Source organism: Lactuca sativa, chromosome 3 (assembly GCF_002870075.4).
Source record: "Lactuca sativa cultivar Salinas chromosome 3, Lsat_Salinas_v11, whole genome shotgun sequence".
Lineage (NCBI taxonomy): Eukaryota > Viridiplantae > Streptophyta > Magnoliopsida > Asterales > Asteraceae > Lactuca > Lactuca sativa.
This window is the reverse complement of record NC_056625.2, coordinates 52012706-52030089: the sequence shown is the minus strand read 5'-3', so window position 1 is coordinate 52030089 and position 17384 is coordinate 52012706. Positions and strand designations below refer to the sequence as shown.

General features: G+C 36.5%; 1 long non-coding RNA gene across 1 annotated transcript; it reads left to right on the top strand.

Moving 5' to 3' along the window:
• Positions 1 to 255: 255 nt before the first annotated feature.
• On the top strand, positions 256 to 4269 carry LOC122196995 (uncharacterized). Its single transcript, XR_006189762.1, has 3 exons — positions 256 to 1116; positions 3681 to 3952; positions 4026 to 4269. It is a non-coding gene; the product is annotated as an uncharacterized LOC122196995 (long non-coding RNA).
• The last annotated feature ends 13115 nt before the right edge of the window (positions 4270 to 17384 follow it).

The window sequence follows — 17384 nt, the reverse complement described above, 5'->3', positions numbered from 1 at the left end:
GTAATAAAAATATTCATTAAATTTTGATAAACAGAAATACCTTCAAATCTCTCAAAATTGATCACATGGGTACAACTAAATCCTATAGCAATCTGAGGAAATATAGTCCTTAAGGCTGCATTCAATCATTCAAAGTTTCACCTCATTTACTGCATCTCACGATTTCTTCTTTTTTGCCCTAAGTCATTTTAATGAACTTTGTCTTTGTTTATTTCGATTCCTTATTCTTTTCTTCAAAATATCTGTTGATTTTTTGTCCTAATTTGCTAAATCGACTGTTTTTTTTTTTGTCCTAATTTGCTCACGATGGAGCTGCAGAAGTAGCCCCATACAATTACCTGTCGGACAAACAACGATCAGACCAGCTCTTCGATTCCTTCGGTTTGCTTTCCTTCCTGATCAGGCGAAGTAGACGACCCAAATCGAAGGGGAAGGCCCGCAAGAGAACGGCACTCTCCTCTTCCTTTGAACCAATCAACCACCGGTTCCTTTCCCCCTTCGCACATCACCATCAGGGCAGGAAGAGGGCTTCACGGCTTCTTCTAACCTTCATTTCTTCGGCCTCGTCGATCCCAGAGACAATCTCTTCGCGAATCGATCGACCGAATGCGATCCTTCGCACCCCCTTATGCCGCCTCCTGCCTCGCCTTCGATCTTGTGGTTTTCGCCATCGGACCGCCTCGCTGCCAACGACGTGCAGAAACACGTGAGGGAGTCGTCGGAGATTGGAGTTCTCCTCTCCTCCTCACGAGGGACCGAACGTCACCACCAAATCGCTGCGTTCGTGCTTCCTTTATTTTTCCTCTCTGTGTTCGTCGCCTTCATTCATTCTTCCCTATACCCGATCAAAACAAAAGAGACGGGGCAATAGCCCTAATTTCTTTAAAGTTTGAACCATTAAACAAAAATGATCCCTCTATGAGAATTCTTTTCATAAAAACCCTAATCCCTTTTAAATTTCTTTAAAAAAAATGACAAAATGAACCCTCATTTGACAAAGCATTAAGAAATCAGTCCCAAACCCTAAAGTGTTTCAAAGTTCAAGAATGTTTATTTTACGGTTATTCACCAAAAGGCTTCACCAAAACGAACCAGGATCGAGATCACGCATCGAATGTGAGTTATACGACCCTTCTTTTACTGTTTTAATATTTGGGGGAGAATACATGCATGTCTATTAAAGCTTTGATGATTGTCATGTTTTATACACATAATAACATCATAATTTATTATTGTTCAAAAACTTATTAAATAGCAATCTAAAATGTTATAAATCACAAAAATTATAGTAGAATGGTATAAATGATATAATTACACCTCATTGTGATATATTAATTAATAATATCAAAAATCACAAAATTATATGAAAATTGCTATAATAACACAAGTTGGTATTGTAAACCGCAAAAATGACGAATTCATATGTATAAGTTAAAGTATTTCATGGAAGTATGAAAATATATAAAAATGATCCAAAATATTATTCACGTACAAAAGGAAAGTACATTGTCATAAATTATGGAAATGCTAAGTTTGTGAAGTTATGTAACTATTAGTTAAAATTATCAAAATTTAACTTTTAATACATAAGGTTGTGTAACAATGAATGGAAAATGTATTAATATATTTTTATATTAATTATGCAAATATATCTCAAGTTACTAAGTTGTGAATTTTTATTGTAATAAATAACATGATCGACTTCACGACTAACTAGACGTTATTTGCGAAATATTGTATAGTAATAATCATGTGAATTATAAATATCATGGAAAGTGTTGGTTTCATGCTAGTTGAAACCTGGAGAATATCATAAAAGCAACCGTTATGCTGCCCAAATTTCTTCATAACAGACAATAGAAATTTGGAAATCCATTAAGTCTTACGTATCTCAATACTAAAAGACGTCAATAAAATATTATTCTTAAACAATAATATCATAAAGATTCAACAATATTATAACGGGAAGTTTAGGACTAGGATGCCTAAACACATTGTTAGGATTCAACATTCCAGGGTCTCCCTATAGGTGTCACGTTGTTTCTAGAGCCATATGAGTTAGGTTGATTTCCTAAGCCATTTGAGTTATGTTGTTGAGTATATTAAGACTATGTCTCTTAGTGGAAAAACTCCATATTTTCATAACCTTTAATCCTCAAAGAATGACTAACAACAAGTATAATTTTAATACTATTGATCTTATACGGTTCGACTATCCGCCTAGGAGTTGCTAGCTACAACGAGGTGAATGTCTTTAGCATGCCCTATGATGATGTCGGTGCAAAAAGTGTAGTATCACGAGTTCAGTTATAAGTTCATTACAAAATCTCATTTTTTGTTTCGTTACCATATAGAATGGATATTGGGTTTATACAGGGTTTATCTTCACTTATACTAGTTGAAAGATACTCTATTTAGTGAGATAGAAACTATTTAGTGAGATAGTTTCTGACTCAAAACGATAAGTATCAATACCAAAAATAAAGTAATATAAAACTTAATTAATATCATGACATGACTCAATGAGGTTTATTGACTTACATAAACAAGTTATTTATATAAACCATTTGTTTTTATACGAAAACACAATATTTACGTGGGAGAAGTTTTCCCTATAGGATAAGTGTTGGTTCCCCAGTTAAGTCGGATAACACTTAATTATTGTCACGACACAATTTTACAAAGTTTATAAATTCGAGACTTATTAGCTTTTCACATAAATCATACAAAATCTTGTACCAGGTTTCAAGAGTAAAGCTTTCAAGAGTAAAGTTGGTTTCTTTATGTTCTCACAAAGGGTAACATATCTTATTTTTATATAAATTTATATTCAAAATCTTTATATAACAATGCAGTTTTATTATAAGTCTGAAGTACTTATAGGTATTTTTTCCATCTTTTGTACATTTGGATTTGAATAAATGGTATTTATGAATGAGTCCAAACACATTTTTATAATTCAATTATTTTATACTTTTGATAGAAAAGTAAATATTTATAAAAGCTGGTCAACTTGCTAAATTTTATAAAACAATTTTGGTTATAAAATACTTTGTTTCAAAACCTGTAGAACTCACCAACAATTTTGTTTTCGTGTTTTAATTCATGTATTCTCTGGTTATTTAGCAAGTCGAAGTGTTCGCTCAAAAGACTCTACGTTATTTATATTATATCTTTGTAAACGACAGATAGGCATGTGTCACAATTTATCAATAGCCATTGTCAATGTAATTTCTATTTATGTAATAATAAAATATTATATATGTACACTTCAATTTATGTTTAATAACTATGATTACTAATTTACGTCACGCACCTCAACGTTTCTGCCGACGGTCAGGGGTGTGACAGATAATGATTAGTTCATTATGTGACGTTTACTGCAATTGGGATTTAACAATATTTTTGGCATGAATAACCTAGAAGAAGAACAACCCAGTGTAATTTTATTTCTGTAGTTCATTGTGTGTCATTTATTGGATTTGGGATTCACCGTTCAACTCCATGTTTTCTTCAATCACCATAACTTCTCTTCCCCATATTCTTCTTTCTAATACCCACTTTCCCCACCATTCTCCTTAAACCCTTCACTATTTGGGGTTTTTGGTGTTGCAATTGAAGCTTATTGCATTTTTACAATCCATACTCTTATAAATGTTGATTTTTGTTTTACTCTTTAGCTTGTATCAAATAGAATCAAGATCATGGTAAATGTTTGGTGCTCTATGACTGCTAAAGAAGACATTGTTTATCTGCCAAACCTTCAAAAAGGTAAGTCTCTTTCTCTCTCTCTCTCTCAATGGAAATTAGTTTCAAGCTACTAATAATTTGAATCGGTCATTTTATTTTCTTTCTTTGATGAAAATAATATGTTGTTTACACGGGAACAAGTTCATAATGCTTTGAAGTGGCATATAATTTTGACATATCAATAAGGCAACGACTTCTTGAGGTATAGATTTTTTTTAATTATACCATGTTGAAAAATATTTCAAATTGTTATTAATATCCTATATTCATATTAGATGATGCATAATTGTGGGTATATGTTGGAGGAGGAAAAGATGTGATTAATAGTAAGAGATATAGTGGTATTGTAGTGATATGTAGATGCAATAAAGAGGTCTATTGTTCCAAGTAAGATTCTATATTCTATTTTCTTTTGACAAACAATATGTTTTCAAAATTGTGCTTATTGTGTTAAGGATATTCAGTGCAATGTAGCCTCCAATTAATCATGTATATTGCTAATCTTTGCATTTACCACTATGATATATTATAATATATTCCACCATGCCTTTATGTTTAGTCTTTATTTTGTTAAAGCGAACATTTAATCCAATGAAAATGTATATTTTGGGGATATTGTAACAGTTTTTTCGGTTGGCTAATGGATTTTCATGTTTCGAAGCTGATTGCATTGAATTCATACTTATTTTCAAACGTTTAACATACTTTTTGTTGTTCTATTGCATATAGGAAGGAATGAAGGAAGGCGTAACTATACAATATAAACTTCTATATTTCTTCATATATCCCCCCCCCCCCCCCCTCTTTTTTGTGATCTTTTTTACTTTCTATGTGTGGTGGCCTGATTTACTTTTATATGGGGTGAGGTTACTAGATGACAATGGAAAACTCAAAAATCGTCATCAAAGAAAATAAAGAAGCATTGTGTGACATCCCCAATTTCACGGCCAGAAAATACCGATTTGTTTATGCTTCGTTTTTAAAAATCAGAGAAATCTTTCAAAGAAAACGGTTGCGGAATTTGTTCCCAAAACAAAATATGATAATAATTTATCAAAGCATTTCTTAAAGAAATGTATTTTCATTATATAACAAAATCCCGGGATGTCATGTTCCGATACAGACACATAAGCATAAACAGAACATACATTCATTTACACTAGTGATTTACATCTCCTTTAATCTCTCAGTGAAATATGTCTTCGTGTTGATACCTGTGATACAAAGAAAACTGAGTGGGTCAGACTTGGGAGCCTGGTGAGCATATAGGGTTTTCATCCCATAATGTTATATCGAATATTTATATATATAGAACATTCAAACTTGTACAATTTCACCATATAAAGGCAACTCTTATCCCACCCCATCGATCCTCACAACGACATAATCTAAACTCTTGTATCTAAAATTTTCCTCTTTACCTGATACCTACTCACGGATCTAAAACTATCCTCTTCACCCGACCCATACTCACGGATCTAAAACTAACTTTTCCACCTGATCCATACTCACGGATCTAAAACTACCTGATCCACACTCACAGATCTAAAACTAACCTTTCCATCTGATCCATACTCACATATCTAAAACTAACATTTTCCCCTTATCCATACTCACGGATCTAAAACTAACCTCCTGATTTGATCCATACTCTCGGATCAATAATTATACCCAATCCATACTCCTAGAATAGGGACAATTAACTATACCTTAATCTTGATCTGATCCATACTCCCGGATCAATAACTGTGCCCAATCCATACTCCCGGACTAGGGACAATTAACTTAGTCTTAATCCATACTCTCGGACTAATAACAAGTTTTATCTCTTTACCCAATCCATAATCCCGGATCTAAAACTAACCTCTTGGTATAATCCGTACTCACGGATCTAAAACTAGCCTCTTGATCTGATCCCTACTCACGGATCTAAAACTAACCTCTTGATCTGATCCATACTCCCGGATCAATAACTATGCCCAATCCATACTCCCTGACTAGGGACAATTAACTTAGTCTTAATCCATACTCCCGGACTAATAACAAGTTTTATCTCTTTACCCGATCCATAATCCCGGATCTCATCTACCCATGTCCTGCCCAACATATTTGTAGTTACAAAATACATACACAGTTTAACTCATTAAAAACTATATAGTTCATCCATTCCACTAACATTTCAAATAAACAACAATATATAAACACATAGCACATATTTCATAGCAAATACTTCATACTTATGTGTTAAAATAAAGTAATTATACACTTACTTGATCAGAAGATGATTGGACAGCACTACGACTTGTAGAAGTAGTCTTCGGTGAAACTGGGATGCTTTCTTGAAAACCGGACTTCTCACGGGTAGAGCTTCGACTCGGAAGTTTTAATTCTCGGGATCTTCGGGGCTTCGGGACTTGCTTTGGGTCTCGGGGTTGATACCGAGGCTTCGAGATATTTCCTGCACGAAAACGAGTTAAAATGGGAGAGAGAAGAGGAATTGAGCAAGGAACTCGGCTGCCCTCGCAGCCCTTTTATAGGGGCTGAACCTACGCACTACGCTGCGCGTAGTTCCCCAGTTACGTTGGGCGTAACCCGGATAAGTCCGGTGACTCCCCCCCTTCGGATAATATCGGATATTTATATTTAAATTTAATATTTTAATTATTTAATAAACTTAAAAAATTCATATCTTCCTCATACGAACACTGTTTTCGATGTTCTTTATATCCACGCGTAGGTGAGACTATGCTCTACAACTTTTGTTTAGACTCCGTCGGCTAATTTTGAATTTATTTTTATTATTTATTTTTAGTAGGCCGGGACAGAAAAACTCTGTTATAAATTCATAACTTCTTCATCTGACGTTCGTTTTCGTCTGTATTTTTACCATTGCACTACTAATGATAAGATCTTCTATTCTCGTTTAGATTGCTTCGGCTAGAAATCACACGATCTCATATTCGAGTTTCGGGCTGCATACTGCTAAGCTGAAACTTCAGAAAATCATAACTGCTTCATGCGAAGTTAGATTTGGGCGTTCTTTTTATGCACGCTCTTGGTTTAACGAAACTATGACTTTTGTTTTGATCACTAAGGCTAAAAATCTCTCCAACGTAAATTCACTTTTTACGTCATTTAGTGTCGTGCCGGTTCTGTCGCGAAACTTCAACAATTCATAACTTCTTCGTTATAACTCGGATTTCGGCGTTCTTTATATGTACGGAATCCTTGTAACATATACTACAACTTAGTTAAGATTTATTCATCCTAAATAATCTTCTATCAAAAAGTCAATTTTGATGTTTATCCTCTCAAAATTGACTAGCTCTGATCTACAAGCGTTATACATTGATCCCTTCATATTTCTTATCATTCTTTTACATGATAGCTATAATTTTCAAACACCTATCTTTATTCATTATTCGGTTGACATCCTTTCAAATGTCAAATGATTAACCAAAATTAATAAACTGTAATTCTAAATCCAATGGTGTTTAAAATTAAACTTTGATTTATTTTGTTTTAATTATGATTTGAAACACTGTCTTCAAAAATTGTTTTATGTTTTTATATTTTCTCTAATATTATAATAGAACTCAAAAATGGTGTCATGTTTTTATGTTTTTTTTTTTCTAAAATTATAATTTCATTTTTCCATAGATCGAAATTCAGTTGTTACAAATTTTTTTTCTCAAGAGTACAATTGGGTCTCTCATTTTTGCCCCTGATGCAAACTTTTGGAGGATAAGTAAACTCATTTTTTTTTCCGGTCAATATGTATAATTACAATCTAGATATTATAGGGTCATTAAGTTTAAACACGTTTAAATAATACTAAGTAAATTGTAATTATTAGGATATAATGAAAAAGTTAGTTCGTGTTTTAATACTATATGTGGATGATCATGTTATTTTCCAACATCAAAATAGCGCTAAGTATGCAATTGAATATAATCCTCACCGATTGAGCAATCAATCTCGGTGTCTTTGTTTGTAATTCGACAAATACCATTTTTTAGACATTTGAAAGTATATTTTCCTAATAAGACAAAAATTGAAAGTAGAAATGTTGTTATGGGGTTAAAATCTTCAATTTAAATAACTTAATAAGGAATAAGTTTTAAAATTGATATATTATAATAATAAAACAAAAAAAATTATGTACCTATTATACATGAACAAATGAAGTATATATATATATATATATATATATATATATATATATATATATATATATATATATATATATAAAAGCACAAAGCTCTTAGGATCATATATTTTCAATTACTTTAAGTTCTGCTATAAAAGTTGCAATATTTTGTCACTTTTGGTCCCTCCTTAACTTTTTCGAAGTTTTGCAACAAAAATTTCAATATATTGTCACTTTTGGTCCCTTCTCAACTTTTTACCATATTAGTTTCTAGAATTGATACTTTTGGTCCCCCAACTTTGATATTCTCTACTGATAGCCACAAATGGTGTAATTAGGGATGAGCATATGGTCCGGGAAACCGTCCGGAACTGGTCCCAGTACCGAAACCGAAACCCGATGGAATCGGTCGGGCCGGGACCGATACTATATTTTCTTCAATTTTTAAACCCGGGACCCGGTAAGAACCGGTTGTTGGAACCGGTCCAAAACCGGGAACTGAACCGGATAATCTTTTGCCGTTTGAAATTCTGATTTGGACGTAAACCCCGACTCGGCATAGATAAAAAAACGATCTTCAAAATAAACCTGTTATGATAAATTTGTACTATCCGGTCGATGCACTATATTTTTTTTATAACCGACATTAACTTAATAGATACGAATCTCATATCATTGAAATAAACCTGTTAGCAAGCATTGATGCTTATTAGATCAAAGAAAGTAATGGTTTAATTCTTATGATTATCACCTAATGTCACGAACCCTACCAATCGATCTTCAGTTCTTCACGTCGATCATCAAAATCTCAAAGGAATCTAAGCATCGAAGAAAGTAATGGTTTATTATTAAGTATTTTTAACTATAAACATTAATATATTTACAATTAATAAATTAGATGATGGGACCCTATTTTTTTTCTTTTGCATATGGCTAGAGTGGGGTTTAATAACATCCGCTTGTTAAAAAAATTGATGAATGGAATTTGGAAATGCTCTAATAAACACCGAAACTAACCAACCCCAAACATTTTTCATATTTTATTTTGTGTTTTACATACTATTCTTTTTCTCAGTATATGCAATATAAAATGGTATCATATAAATAAATAAATAAAAACAAGTCAAAAAGTATATAAATCTAAAACTAATTTAAAGCATACGAATGAGAAAAAAAGTATTATAGTAGTCGTTATCACACCTCACACGAAGAAATAATGGGTCAAAACACTAATGTTTGTATTTAAGTGAACAAAAATATGTACTAAACAAAAACTGGGCATAAACCGAAGCCGTAACCCAAAAATACATTGTATTGTTATTTATCGAAGACCGGTTCCAAAATCGAAAACCCGACAAAAACCAAACCCGGAACCGGAACCGGTAGAACCGCCGGGCCGGTTCGGTTCCTGATTTTAGCCGAAGCCGATTCCCGGGTCGGGCCGGTTCCGTCCGGTTCGGTCCGTTTGCTCATCCCTGGGTGTAACATTCTGTTTAATTAAGTAAAATTAAACAAAATTAAATAAATAAATAAATAAACAATAAACCCTAAAACCCCGAGATGTATTTTATATTTTTATTTTATTTTAGCCATAAATCCGTGATAATTTATCAGTGTCAGCCATATGTGTTAAAAGTTATAGTTGTGAATATTGAGGGTTAAATTGTAACTTTTGGACTTGAATTGTAATGAATTCTGAAGGTTGGGGTTGTTTGGTAAATTATGGATTTAAGTTTAAAAGAAATTGAGAGGGAGGGACTAGAAGTGTAATAATGGGATTAAGTTTGAATATGGATGGGGTATAAACCTGTCACCCTCGTCTTGGCCTTCATTTAAAAACGCAACATCAAACCCTAACCCTAGGACCATTATCTTCGGCCGCCACCTTATCACCCCTCACCTCCAGCCGCCGCCCCTCCACTGTTGAAGGCGGAAACCAGCAACTGTTCCGTTGTCGGCGAAGACGAAGAGCCACGAACCCGACGTTGTAGTCAGGGAAGATTGGGAGAGCGAAACTCGTGAAGGTCGCTGCTTCGCCGACCATCATTCACAACCGACGCCGCCGTCACCTCATTGATGCCATAGAGAACCACTGAAGCTCGTCGTTGCTCTCGCTGCCGAAGCCAAGGATTATTTCTAACGCCCCGTTCTTGAAATATCTAATTTTGGGTTCCCGAGAGCAAGAGTAAGGGCGTTTCGGTCCTTGATGTGGATATAGAGTTTGGCAAGAACGACTTATGATGGAGGAGAGGTTGTAAATTAAGATGTGGGCAGCAATGGTCCCTTAAGGGGGAAAATTTAGCAAAGGGGTCCCTTGCATGCGCGCTTGTGTTTGGCTGGGTACGCCCAGCGTAGTGGAGGAAATGAACGCGGAGGTCTCTTGACGTACGCCCAGCGTACTGGATGTACGCCCAAAAACCCTAAATTTAGGGTCAGCCACTATATAAGGAACACAATGGTTCTTACCCTAGCCTCCATAAGCACTCTCTTAACCTCAGAAACCCTAGATAGCCATCCCACCTCCATTGTTGGGTGTGTTTGGCCTTGGAAAGCTTGTTTTGGCAAAAGAGAGTCTAGAAGAAGAAAGAGGAAGTTGTCAAAGAAGGAGTTGAGTGGCTGGAGCTTGTAGATCTGGAAAGACATCATATTCTAAGACTCTTTTGAGGTAAAAAGTCTCTAGCTTGACAATCATATTGTGTAGATCTATGTGTTGTGAAGTTTTGACATCATTCTTGTCCCCAAAACCCTAATCTTGATGCATGTTTCGAGTTGGTTGAGATTAGCTGTCCTTTTAGACCTTAAGAGAGGTTCTGAGTAAGAAAAATGGGGTCCTAAGGGCTTTGGTTGTCTCACATGTGTTATAGATAGGTCTTAATGGATTAAGACCTTGGATTAAGAGCTTTATGGACGTCCCAAGTAATAAAGTTTGAGACTTTATGAATCCTAGGCATATTTGGTCTATGGATCTGAAGTTTGGACTTAAGAGCTAAAGCCATTAAGATCTTATGAGAAGTTGTAGTTCAGCGGAGTTACGCCCAACGTAACTGGGAGTACGCCCAATGTAGTGGGTCTGTGTCCCGTTTCCAATTCGCGGGCATCGTTGTATGTGACAACCCGAAATTTCTGTTCTAAATCAAACCATTTCAATCCAATAGAAGTAGAGCAGTTACAGTGAAAATTCAAACTTATGGAATAAGTTTGGCAGTTTTAGGGTTTTACACCTAAAGAGATATTACGAGAGTGGTTGCACTAGGATTAGGTGCAACACTGTAATTCCATTACCCTAGATCATTAGAATCCATTCCGAGAATAGAAATATTTTCTGCCAAAAATCTCTGGACTATAAATAGAATTCTGAACCAAATTGGTTCATTATTTGAATTCCAATTAGAGAAAAGCCAAATACTCTCTCACGGATCTTCGGGTTTTCATCCCAGATTGTGAGTCTACTTTCATAGATGTGTTTTAATACTTGTTATATGCTAAATAACAATTGTTTACATGTCTAAAATGCAAGATCCGGGAGTTTACTGCCCAAGAACGTTCTTGGGGAGTAAACTCCAAAATCAAGCCTAAAGGCCACCTAGTCCCATTTCCGTGTTAGGCATCTAGCTAAGGACCTTAAGTATGAACATTGGAGGCTAGAAACAAATCAAAACCACTTAGTTTGAGGAGTTTACGGCCAAGGAACCACCTCTTGGGCCGTAAACTCCAAGTAAAGGGCACAAATGAGTGCCTAGTGTTCCTTTAGCCTTAGAACAAGAACCTAGAAGCCTTAAACTCATGTTTTAGACCAACAAAACAATTAGAAACCAACTATGGAAGGGAGTTTACGGCCAAGATGCTCCTTAGGCCGTAAACTCCAAGATTTAGGGCCAAAACCCCTTCAAACTCTTCCTAAGGCTTAGTCTTCATTTTAGGCAAATACCTTAATGTGCTTAGGACCTAGGAAACTCATGAAAAGCACAAGTATTAAAGAGTTTACGGCCAAGAGTATTTCTTGGGCCGTAAACTCCTATTAAGGGGTCAAAGGACACCCTAGACACTTCCTTAGGCCAAGAGACTTTTAGGGCAAGTACCTAGATGAGTTTTGGGCTAGTTAAAATTCTTAGAACCTCATGTGTGAGGGAGTTTATGGCCCAAAGAGTTCTATGGCCGTAAACTCCATCAAATGGTTCCATTTAGTGCCTTAAACCTTCCTTAAGCCAAGTGTTGAAGCCTAGACTTGTTCCTAGAATTGTTGGAGACTTGAAAGAACAATAAGAACCCTCCCAAGGGATTTTACGGCCGTAACCTCCATGGAAAAAGGGTCTTTGGGCCGTAAACTCCCCAAAGGAGTCAATATGGTGCCCAAACACTTGTATAAGCCTTGAAACAATTCCCACTAGAGTTGTAGTAATTCTAAGCACCATTTCAAGCCTTGGTTGAGAGTTTACGGCCAGGAGCTTACTCCCATGGGCCGTAAACTCCAATGAATATGGTCTTTTGACCTTAAACTTCCATTAGGGGCATTGCACTTCTTTGTTGCAACCCATTAGCCTCCTAGCACTTGACCAAAAGTGTTGTCCTCGCGCTTAAATGTTATACTTCTATAATTAGTGATTTAATCTCTAATTATTTATATACATATGTCTTCATATGTAATTAGGATCATTGTGTGTGTCTAAGTCTTCACTTGACACCAAGCACTTGTCCGATCCTTCTGTACGATAACAGTCCGTTCGATTCCAGTCACATACTGCAGGTGAGTTCATACCCCTTAACTAATGTTTTAAACTATTATAAATGTTTTATGGGGGGGGGGGGGGGATACAAGTAGAATCATGCTACTTATTATGTCAATCCCATGTGATTTGTAAGTAGGATTATATTACTTATTACATCAATCACATGTGATTAATATACAACATTCAAAAGATTTGGCTACTCATTAGCCGTTTTACCAAACAGTTTCCTTCAAATGATTTTTATAAACATTTTATATGTTTCAAACTACTTATTACATTGTAACTCTTACTCTGTTTATCATATTTCACACTTATTTAAAACTGTGTTTTATCAAACAAATGTTCCTTGTACTTATATTTGCTTTATCAAACTTATGCCTTCAAATTGTTTTATAGATTGACATCAAGTCGATCTTTCCTTAAACTAATATTTATGTTCCAAATGTTTTACCAAACTTATTTATGCCTTTATATTATAAATTGCATGCCTCTATATGTATAGTTATATAAGAAATGTTTAAAAGACTTAGGAAGACTATCCACCCTATTTCCTTTTCGCGCTTGAGATGTGGTCTGGTGGGATATCGGATACTCGTCCGAAGGTCGTTTAAATATTAGTTATATATCATGTGTACATATAAAGTCATAAAAGGGTCCTTCCAGTTCATCTTATGCCCTTGGGTAGCAAGGGTATACATCCACGTCCATACGTACCTCTTAGATTACTAGTAAGCTACCATATGGGTAGTTCAGGAAGATACTAGAACCATCACTAGAACGCGATATCATATAATGAGTCAGTTCATTCATGAGTCAATACTTTCTAGAACATCACTGTACATTACATATACGACTATACTAGGACGAGAACATATACGACTATACTAAAACGATTACATTACTATACTTGCTAGATAGAGAGAACACACATTACAGCTAGCACACGTAGAACCTTACAGTACTCTACTATTATATTTACATGACCATACTTATAGGAGTACTTTTACATAGATATATCAGGAGGAGTCCTATTACATTTTATATGTATCGACTCTGTTATCAAATCCTCGTTCTTACCTTTACCTTGTTATACAATCACATAATCGACGAGATAGAATGGATTTATTATCCTAGTACCAGAGGATACGGTTGGGGGATTGACCATTCCTAGAATCTCTGTTAGCTATAGAGGTAAAAGCACATCCACGGATGTCAAACGGTTGGTACCATTACAGGTACACAATTAAGGGATTAACTATTCCTATACCCAGCTGTTAGCAATAGAGGTAAGAGTACGTCTACGGATGGCTTAAAGTTAACGATAACAGTTACCCTAATACCAAAGGGTATGATTCAGGTTAGTTATATTATTACCTATATTTTGTGACTCATTCACATAACCAATGAGGTAAAATTATATTTAGGTATCCTAGTACCAAAGGATACAATTTCTTATAATGATAATAATAGTAACACAATTAGGTCTTGGTAGAAGACTACAAAGAGCACAGTTAAGTCTTGGTAGAAAACTCCTTTTGTTACTAATAGGAATCATAGGGATTCTAGGGTTTTTCAAACATTTACAGTTGATCTACAAACATTTTCATACTTATATGAGCTTTCTTTCAAAACAATGTCAAGTCTTAAAAATTATAAGTTTTACAAATTAAGACACATTAATACTTATGATCTCACCAGCTTCAAAGCTGATACTCGCTTTCAAAATTACTTGTATCCTCAGGTCATCATAGACAGGTGCCGATGCAAGGAGAAAGGAAGATGGAGCTTATTCAAGACTTATCTTTCATTTTGATTTATGCTTTAGTGTTTATCAAAATTTGACAGAACACAATTGTATAATAATTATTTTATTAATGCAATGGATGATGTTGTTGCTTGTTTACTACTTTACATTGTTGTTGATATTATACATGACGTCCTCCGCCCCAGAACGTTTCCGCCGTTCTTGGTTTTGGGGTGTGACATTGTACGCCCAGCGTACCAAGGAGGGTACGCCCAGGGTACTCCCTCTATTGGGTTTTCATTTTGGGCCTTAGGAGTTTGGGTTGTTGTTGGGCTACTAGATCTTGGGCCGTGACTGGACATTATGGATGGAGTATTGTGGACTCACTAATTATTATTGACCTTGGATCTAGGCCCATTTGGTGAGGTGGGCCCATTTTAGTAAATTGGGCCAATATTGGGCTTTGTTTTGGACTTTTGGTCTTTGGGCCATTAGTGGGCTTGAGAGCTTATCTAGTGATGGGCCTTTCATATTTTGATTGTGGGCCTTAGTCATGGACCGGATTGAGTTAAGGGTAAATTGGTCAATTTACCCTTGGAAGGATATTATGTTTGGTCTAATGGTTATTTTGCTGCTTCGGATAGTTCGGGATTTTCGGTGTAGCGGTGATTCGGGAATCTGCTTCTTCAGTTCAGAGTTTCGGCAGTTGTGAGGTGAGTTATCCTCACTATATCAACAGGGTCTAAGGCACCAAGACCGACCCTTTATCGGATTGTGATCCGGGTATCGTTGTTATGTTATCACTTTGATATGTTTGCATCCTGGTAGTTAGGATGGTATTATGCTAGTGACCGGTTAGGTCGGTATCCTAGTTAGCATGATGTTATGTTATGTGATTTGCTAGATTGGCTTGATTGAATGCTAGTGACCGGTTAGGTCGGTATCCTGTTTGTGCTGTAGGCCAAAATACCCAGGGCGGACCGGTTGTCCTGAAGGCCCAGCGAGCGGTCCGGATAGGCTGTAGGCCCCAAGAGGGCGGACCAGACGTGCCGAGACTCGGTGAGTGGACCAGGCCGACTGAAGGCCCAGTACGGGTGAACCAGTCATACTGTAGACTCAGAAAGTGGACCAGGTGGATTGAAGGCCTGGTGCGGACGGACCAATCACACTGTAGACTCGATGTATATGGCTAGACTCGGAGGGTGGACTGAAGGCCGGTGCGGCAGACCAGTCACACAGTAGACCCGAAGTGCATGGCTGTTCTGTGTTCTGTTATGATATGACATGTTGTGCGTGTATGGTATATGTGGTTGGTATTTTGGGGGTATCTCACTAAGCTTTCGGGCTTATAGTTGTGGTTTAATGTTTTTCAGGTTCTTTAGGAGACCGTGGCAAGGCAAAGGCGTGATCGTACCGCTCCTCGTGATTTTGTTTTATGATGTGATTCTGCGAAGACTTTGATGATAATTGTATTGAAAACCTTTTTGTAATTACTTAATGAAACGGAATTTGTTGAAATTTTATGGTCGTTACATTATTGAAGGCTGACGTTGTGGCTACTTTTGTTTTCATTCTCGGTCGCACATCCTCCATTCCTCTGTTTCGCCATCACTCACGCCACCGATATCGCCAAGGGGTTACGTCGCCACCGCTAGCGCCGACCGTTAGCGTCGTTGCTGCCGCTGTTTTGTGTCACTGCCCATTTGTCACCTGTCTAACCGTCGTCCTCCTCCAAGTGCGAAGTGCAGCTACATGGTGGATGTTTTAGCATGTGTGTTTTCATTAGTAGAAAACCGAAGAGGAACCACAGTGGCGACCAACCATGGTGGGTGCCACATCCTACCGTCGTTCTACCACCACGAGCCGCCACCTTGGGTAGATGTGTGCATATATTTGTGTTGGATGGATGTTTTGTGTGTACCGGATTGCTTTGATAATGCTATGGGTTAAAAATTATAAACTACCACCATTAAAAATGGTGGTTTCCTCCACTGCCCAAGGTGGAAGCGGGTGGAGCTCGATTTGTTAAAATTTAATGACCTAAACAATTAACTTTCGGCCGAGTGGCACGCGTTTGGATTGGAAACCTAATTAGGGTTTAGAAAACCCTATTGTCAAGAAAACCCTAGTTTTGGAGTTGGTCGGGACCCGCGTTAAAACTATTAATTAAACTTTAAATGATACTTAATAATGCTCTACAATCAACTTAATGTAATATTGGACTTAATGGATTAAGTCTATAGGGGTTGAAGTGTATAACACTAACCCTAATTATCATTTTATGTGGAAACCCTAGAATTGGGCAGCTCTATTTTGGACAATGATCGGGTGTGTAATTGGGCTATTGATTGGATTATTATTTAACTTGAGAATGACTAAGTCAAACCTTAATCAGTCCTATCCTTAGGTGATTAAGTCCTTAATGGGTCAAGTGTTCTTACCTAACCCTAATCGTCATTTTATGTGAAACCATAATCGGCATTCATGTGAGGTGGTCACTGTTGCAAGTGACTATGACATGTGATCGGGTATTGACTAAAATATCTTCCTGTAGGTGATTGGAAGTAAATTGAGGCTGGTAGAGTTCTTCGTTGCTACAGTGGTTATCTACGAGCATATCGATGTGACTTTCGCCTCACTGTACCCATGGGTCGAAGACACCAATGCTGACCCACTAGTTTTGGTCATCTGCTAGTAGAGGGAGGCCCTAGGGACTGTATATAGTCATGTAGGATAGACTGATGACTCTTGATCAAAGCTCTCTTACCTGTTCCTTGTTTGCTTGTGGTTCTTGAGTAGGATCACCTGATCGGGTAACTATCTCAGCTCTGAGTATATACGACCATGCATTCTTTGGATTTTTTATATTTAGTATGATGCTATGTTGTAGTAATCTGTTAGATTTGTGTTCTATTATTGAGTATGTTGTTATGCTGTAGTGATGTATTAGATCTGTGTTCTGGTATCGAGTATGCTGCTATGTTATAGTGATCTATTAGATCCGTCTCTCGGT